Source organism: Schistocerca cancellata, chromosome 5, assembly GCF_023864275.1.
Source record: "Schistocerca cancellata isolate TAMUIC-IGC-003103 chromosome 5, iqSchCanc2.1, whole genome shotgun sequence".
Taxonomy (NCBI): Eukaryota; Metazoa; Arthropoda; class Insecta; order Orthoptera; family Acrididae; genus Schistocerca; species Schistocerca cancellata.
Window position 1 is genome coordinate 51,773,210 of NC_064630.1, and position 8,636 is coordinate 51,781,845.

Consider the following 8,636-nt stretch of genomic DNA (forward strand, 5'->3'; position numbering starts at 1 on the left):
ATTCTTTTCTTGTCCAAACTATTTACCGTCCATGTTTCACTTCCATACATGGCTACACTCCATACAAATACTTTCAGAAATGACTTCCTGACACTTAAATCTATACCCGATGTTAACAAATTTCTCTTCTTCAGAAACGCTTTCCTTGCCATTGCCAGTCTACATTTTATAACCTCTCTCCTTCGACCATCATCAGTTATTTTGCTCCCCAAATAGCAAAACTCCTTTACTACTTTAAGTGTCTCATTTCCTAATCTAATTCCCTCAGCATCACTCGATTTAATTTGGCTACATTCCATTATCCTCGTTTTCCTTTTGATGATGTTCATCTTATACCCTCCTTTCAAGACACTGTCCATTGTGTTCAATTGTTCTTCCAAGACCTTTGTTGTCTTTGGCAGAATTACAATGTCATCACCGAACCTCAAAGTTTTTATTTCTTCTCCATTAATTTTAATACATACTCCGAATTTTTCTTTTGTTTCCTTCACTGCTTGCTCAATATACAGATTGAATAACATCGGGGAGAGGCTACAACCCTGTCTCACTCCCTTCCCAACCACTGCTTCCATTTCATGCCCCTCCACCCTTATAACTGCCATCCGCTTTCTGTACAAATTGTAAATAGCCTTTTGCTCCCTGTATTATACCTCTGACACCCTCAGAATTTGAAAGAGAGTATTCCAGTCAACATTGTCAAAACCTTTCTCTATCTCTACAAATGCTAGAAACATAGGTTTGCCTTTCCTTAATCCTTTTTCTGAGATAAGTCATAGGGTCAGTATTGCCTCACATATTCCAACATTTCTATGGAATCCAAATAGATCTTCCCCGTTTTGTTCACCAGATGGTAGAGTTTTGTCAGGACTGGCTCTCCCAAGGCTGTTGTAGTTCTAATGGAATGTTGTCTACTCCCGGGGCCTTGTTTCAGCTTACGTCTTTCAGTGCTCTGTCAGACTCTTCACGAAGTATCATATCTCCCATTTCATCTTCATCTACAACCTCTTCCATTTCCATAATATTGTCCTCAAGAACATCGCCCCTGTATAGACCCTCTATATACTCCTTCTACCTTTCTGCTTTCCCTTCTTTGCTTAGAACTGGGTTTCCATCTGAGCTCTTGATATTCATGCAAGTGGTTCCCTTTTCTCCAAAGGTCTCCTATTTTCCTGTAGGTAATATCTATCTTACCCCTAGTGATATAAGCTTCTGCATCCTTCCATTTGTTCTCTAACCATGCCTGCTTAGACATTTTGCACTTCCTGTCAATTTCGTTTTTGAGACGTTTGTATTCCCCCTTGCCTGCTTCATTTACTGCATTTTTATATTTTCTTCTTTCATCAATTACATTCAGTATTTCTTCTGTCACCCAAGGATTTCTACTAGCCCTCATCTTTTTACCTACTAGATACTCTGCTGCCTTCACTACTTCTTCCCTCAAAGCTACCCATTCTTCTTCTACTGTATTTCTTTCCACCATTCTTGTCAAATGTTCCCTTATGCTCTCCCTGAAACTCTGTACAACCTCTAGTTTAGTCAGTTTATCCAGGTCCCATCTCCTTGAATTCCCACCTTTTTGCAGTTTCTTCAGTTTTAATCTACAGTTCGTAACCAATAGATTGTGGTCAGAGTCCACATCTGCCCCTGTCAGTATCTCCAGGCTTCTTCCATGTATACAATCTTCTTTCATTTCTTAGCCCAAGTCCATATTCACCTACTATGTTTCCTTCTCTTCCTTTTCCTACTATCGAATTCCAGTCACCCATGACTATTAAATTTTTGTCTCCTTCACTACCTGAATAATTTCTTTTATCTCATCATACATTTCAGCTATTTCTTGATCATCTGCAGAGCTAGTTGGCATATAAACTTGTACTACTCTAATAGGCGTGTGCTTCATGTCTATCTTGGCCACAATAATGCATTCACTGTGCTGTTTGTAGTAGCTTACCCGCACTCCTATTTTTTTTATTCATTATTAAACCTACTCCTGCATTACCCCTATTCGATTTTGTATTTATAACCCTGTATTCATCTGACCAAAAGTCTTGTTCCTCTTGCTACTGAACTTCGCTAATTCCCACTATATCTAATTTTAACCTATCCATTCCCCTTTTTAAATTTTCTAACGTACCTGCCCGATTAAGGGATCTGACATTCCACGCTCCGATCCATAGAACACCAGTTTTCTTTCTCCTGATAACGACATCCTCCTGAGTAGTCCCCGCTCAGAGATCCGAATGGGGGACTATTTTACCTCCTGAATATTTTACCCAAGAGGACGCCATCATCATTTAACCATACAGTAAAGCTGCATGCCCTCGGGAAAAATTACAGCTGTAGTTTCCCCTTGCTTTCAGCTGTTCGCAGTACCAGCACAGCAAGGCTGTTTTGGTTAGTGTTACAAGGCCAGATCAGTCAATCATCCACACTGTTGCCCCTGCAACTACTGAAAAGGCTGATGCCCCTCTTCAGGAACCACACTTTTGTTTGTCTGGCCTCTCAACAGATACCCCTCCTGATGACCAAATTCAATGAATACTTCTTCACAGTGGCTGAAAACACTGCACCCAGTAGCAACTAAATACAGATGTATTATACTTACTTGTGCAGATGCTGTGTGCACTGACAACATACATTAGTTTCAACAATACAATCTCTAAGGAGATTAAAGAAATTCATCAGGTCACTAAAAAGTGGTAAAGTAGTATGTATTTTTGAGTTACCAGTCTTCTGACTGGTTTGATGTAGCTTACCACAGATCCTGTCCTGTGCCAACCTTTCCATCTCAGAGTAGCAATTGCAACTTACATCCTAAATTACTTGGTGGATGTATTCAAATCTGTCTTCCTTTACAGCTGTTACCCTCTAGTACCATGGGAATTATTTGCTTATATCTTAACACATGTTCCATCTTCCTGTCCCTTCTTCTTGTCAGTGTTTTCCACATGTTACTCTCTTCACTGATCCTGTGGAAAAACTCATTTCTTTCTTATTAGTCCACTTAATTCTGAACATTCTTCAGTTACCCCACATCTAAAATGTTTTAGCTTTTTCTTTTTGGGTTTTCTCACATTTCATGATTCATCACTATACAATGTTGTACTCCCAACATACATTCTCAGAAATTTCTTCCCCAAATTAAGACCTGTGTGTGATATTAGTAGACTTCTTTTGATCACAAATGCCCTTTTTACCTTTGCTAGTCTACTTTTCATGTCCTCCCTTCTTCATCTGACATGTGATATTTTGCTCCAAAGGTAGCAGAATTCCTTAACTTTGTTTACTTCATGGTAAGCTGTTTCGATGTTCACTGTCTTGCTGCTCTCAATTGCACTGCTCCTAATTTTTTTTTTGCCTTTCTTCAGTGTACTCACAATACATATTGTACAGTCATTTAGACTGTTCATTCCATTCAACAGGTCTTGTAATTCTTCACTTTCACTGAGAATAGCAATGTTATCAGTTTTTTCACCCAGAATTTTAATCCCACTCTTGAACTTATATTTTATTGCTAAATTGCTTCTTCAGTGTATAGACTGAACTTTAGGGGAACATGTGGCACCCATGTTTTACATCCTTTTAGTTCTGAGCACTTCATTCTTAGCTTCCACTGTTATTGTTGCCTCCCTCTTTGTTCTTGTATATATTGAATGTTACCTGTATTTCTCTGTATCTTACTCCTGTTTTTCTCAGAATTTCTAACATCTTGATGCATTTGACATTGTTGTATGCTTTCCCCAGGTCAACAGATCTTACAAAAATGTCTTAATTTTTCTTAAACCTTGTTTTGATTATCAATCGCAATGTCAGAACTACCACTATGGTATCTTTACCTTTCCTAAAACTAAACTGATTATCAACTAACAGATCCTCAATTTACTTTCACATTCTGCTATATATTATTCTTGCAGTAGCTAGGATACATGAGCTATTAAACTGATTGTGCAGTAAACCTCAACCTTTTCTGCTCTTGCTGTCTTCTGAATTGTGTGGATGATATTTTTCTGAGAGTCTCATGGTATACCTATAGTAGAGATCTGCATCTGATGTTTATGTTCACTAAAACCACTCGGTGCATTAATTCCATGTAAGTCCATCAGATGTCAACACACCCACATTGTACCGAGGGGGCAACTGCTCTTGACGTCTGTGATGCTTTGCTAGGTCAAATTGTCTGGCCATCTACTATAGCATACTGAGAGCTGTTCAGTCACCCACTGTAGGATCACAGCATGTGAACCTGAGATGAAGGAGAGTGCAAAAGCGAAACTTGATCCAATAAAATATATGCTGAATGCAAAAGACAGTGGTTGTAACAATCTTTGGGAGGGATTTTTATTAGTGACTGACGAAGATGTCGGCGGCACATACTGTAGCAAGTGCTCTGCTATCCCATGTTGCAGATTTGCCGCCACACATCTGAAGGCATGTCTACAGAACACAACAAAGTATATGTTGTGAAGCATTAGCAGTTTCAGTGAAAGCTACAGCAATTGAGAAGGTGGGAAGAAATATGTGTCAGAGATCTTCATCCATTTACGTTAAGATTAGGTGTAGAATTTAGTGCTTTATGTTAGAAGGTTGTAAATGACAGTTCAGAATTGGGACATGCAGACATTTTCAACATTTTGCATTCTCTTAAGAGGGTAGCAAGAATCACTGAAAGTTAAGCTGATGAAATATGTGTGAGTATGATGCCAGCAGTATCTCGGTGTGAACACATGAGGATGTACAGTTGACATATGGACCAATAAATATTGGAAAATGTTTTACCTATTTAGTACTGTGCACTTTACTTATCAAGATTAGGCACTGAGAAATATGGTATTGGTGACAACTCACTTTTGTGAGAGGAAAAAAATGGCAGATTGATTAAGAAATACATTGAGGAAAAAACATTATTCAGATTGTTAGAAGCAAATCCCTAGCATTTTAATAAGATTTCATTTTCTGCTGACGAAGGCACTAATATATGGAAGGCACTGCATTCCTTTCAGCATTATGCATGCATTACACATGTTGGGTGATAATTATTTGATAAATGGGCTGAGAGTGGTTTATTACATGACTTACACTGCTACAGACAGTGTCTGTTTCATGAGATGCAAATTTGACGTAGACAACCTTAACGCTAGAAATGGATAGTAAGTGGAACAGCTTGTTTAAAATACCACCATCTGTAGCAAGGCAGTGCACCAAAATCATGGACCTGCTTTTGGAGAGAAGTGTCTCTGAAAAACTTACTGGTTATGACAACAACACAGCAAAAGAACTCACAGTATTTTTAGAGCCATTCAAAGGTGCAATAAGAATGCTGGAAGGCAACAAGTTTGTTTTGTTATGGGCGCACAAACTGAAAAACCATTGTAATACAGGGCCTGAAGATACAGAGGCATATACATTTAAATTACTGCAGACATGCTGCACGTTCAGCAAATGAAAACTACACTTTATTGGAAAACGCTGATTTCAGTGTCACTGGTATTTGGGCAATACAGTATAATGGTTGTATTGTCATGTATTGACTGTTGATACTGTAAGTGCTGAAACATGACTGCCTCCATCTCACAAATGAGAAAGTCGAAGTTGCACAGAATAGTAATAATCCCATGGTTGCCATTCTGATTATTGATATGATGTCTGTTTCTGCTAGAGATGAGATGTTAAATACTGTGCATAAATGTATGCTGTAAGTTTCTGACAAGCTAGAACAAAATTATAATGTGGAAGAAATATCTTACTCTTTTTTTGTTATACCTTCATTGACATCTACATATATACTCTGCAAACCACTGTGAGATGCATATCAGAGTGTACATACCATTGTATCAGTTATTATGATTTCTTCATGTTCCATCCACACATGGAGCATAGGAAGAATGATTGTGTAAATGTCTCAGCATACGCAGCAATTATTCTAATCTTTTCCTCACAATTCCTACGTGAGTTATATGCATGGGTTGTAGTATATTCCTAGAGTCATCATTTAAAGATGGTTCTTGAAACTTTATTAATAGACTCTCTTGGGATAGTTTACATCTATCTTCAGTTCAATTCCTTCAGTATCACTGTGACACTCTCCCATGGTTTAAAGAAACCTGTAGCCATTCATACTGCCCTTCTCTGTGTATGTTCAATATCCCCTCTTAGTCCTATCTGGTATGGGTCCTACACACTTGAGAAGTAGTCTAGAACCAGTCACATGAGTGATTTGTAAGCAATCACCTTTGTAGACTGATTGCACTTCCCCATTACCAATAAATACTACCATCTGCTTTACCCATGACTGAACCTATGTGATCATTCCATTTCATATCCTTGCAGACTGTTACACCTTGGTTTTTGTATGAGTTGGCCTCTCCTAACAGTGACTCATTGATATTATAGTCATAGTGTACTATGTTTTTTTTTCATTTTTTTTCATTTTGTGAAGTGAATAATTTTACATTTCTGAGGTTTTAGAGCCAGCTGCCAATATCTACACCAATTTGAAATCTTATCTACATCTGACTGAATATTTATGCAGCTTCTTTCAGATAGTATATCAGTGTAGATAACTGCATCATCTACAAAATGCCTGACTGTAGTATTAATATTGTCTGCAAGATCATTGATATACAAAATGAACAGCAAGAGTCCAAACAAACTTCCCTGGAGCACACCTGAAGTTAATTCTTCATCTGACAATGACTCTCGATCCAAAATAACACACTGTGTCCTCCCTACCAAAAAGTCCTCAATCCAGTCACAAATTTCACTTGAAACCATATATGATTGTACTTTTGACAATAAACATAGTTGTGGTACTGAATCAAATGCTTCTCAAAAATCAGGAAATACTGCATCTGTCTGGTTGTCTTGATCCAAAGCTTTCAACATGTCATGTGAGAAAAGTGTGAGTTGGGTTTCACATGATCGATGTTTTTGGAATCCATACTGGTTGGCATTGAGGAAATCATTGTGTTCAAGATACCTCATTATGTTAAGAGCTTAGAATATGTTCTAAGATTCTACCACAAATCCATCACTTCTACTATAATTCTTTTAGACAGTTGTGTCCTGTGCCTTTTTCCAAGCACGGAGTACGGTTTTTTGTTCGAGGTATACATGATAGATTATAGTTGGAAGAGGGGCTAACTCAGCCACACATTCAGTGTAGAATCTGACAGGGATTCCATCAGGACATGGAGCATTGTCCAGTTTTAACAATATCTATAAATATTTATCTATGACCATTGAGAGAATGTCAGCTGAACTCAGCAGCCAAAAAATGAAGTCTGTTTTTGAAATGACTAGACTGTGGGCCATGTCACACTCAATCTAACAATGATGTTGGCTCATATTTAACCTGAATGGATAGTAGTGACAATGACAATCCACTTGAAAGGTGAAAGCATAAATGTAGTCTCTCTCCCAAATTATCAGATTTCGATAGGGAAATGTTTTGTGTGCTAGCCTCAAATGTGAATAGCAAAGGAAATTTCAGTGCAGTTTGGAATGTTATCTGGGGTGGATAAAGCAAACTTGATCAAAAAAAAAATCAATTACGCCAACAGGGAATAATTTGGAGATAATTTTGTTCTTGTTAGATTTCTAATTCATTAGGTGATCAAGTTCACATGTGTATATTTGAATGAATAAAGCAGATGGTGTTATAAAAACAGGTTTGGTTTTTCATTATGAGACTGATGGAAACTGTTAGTTACATAGTTTTCCTGTGAAACTGCAAATTGCTTCTAAATTTTTGTTATTGCAAACAGCATGCTATTTATCATTTGATCATAATGTTGTTGCTATCAGACACTACCAGCCAGGAATATACATCTACATAATATCTAAAGTGATGTGAGTGCAGTTCCATCAGCTGGTGAGAGTATGTTGGAAGTGAGACCAGCCTGCAGATGCACAGAACTGCCACAGAAATGGCCACAGTATCAGCGTGGTGAACATGCCAGACAGGGTGACCTCTGCCCTCCCTAAAGCACCTCATTCAACCACAGCCTGCTGGCTTCGAGTGTTCATACTTGGGGTAGCCATGCCCAAGTGCTGTGGGCTCAAGTGAGTATGAGCAAGTAAAACACCCCATTTGTAGACCTCTGAACTCCAGTCTTGTAGATTCCACTCACCAATTTGAATAATCATTTGCTTGCCACTTCCCCAATGATTTTAGAAATTCTGAAAGGTCATTGTCTGTTCCTGCTGCCTTGTTTGGCCACAAGTCCTCCAGTGCTCTGTTAAAGACTCTAATATTGGATCCTCTGTCTCCCATACTAACTTCCATTTCCACTTTTTTCATCTCCTCATCCTTGCAGAACCCTTCAGTGTTCTCCTTCCACCTATCCACTCTCACCTCTGCATTTCACAATGGAATTCCCATTGCATTCTTAATGTTGCAGCTCATGCTTTCAGTATGACCCAATATGAGCTGCTGCAGTACAGAAATAAACTACATCAAATTTTCTGCAAAAAATGTCCTAATCATTTTTTCTCTAGAAATAATTGTCTGTGCAAAGAGAGCACGAGAATACTGAAAATCCCATGCAATGCACATGCACTACTTATGTTTCTGATTACAGTGATGGAATTGGTTTTAATGGGATCCTACATAATTAAAAGTGATAGCTAACAAGTTA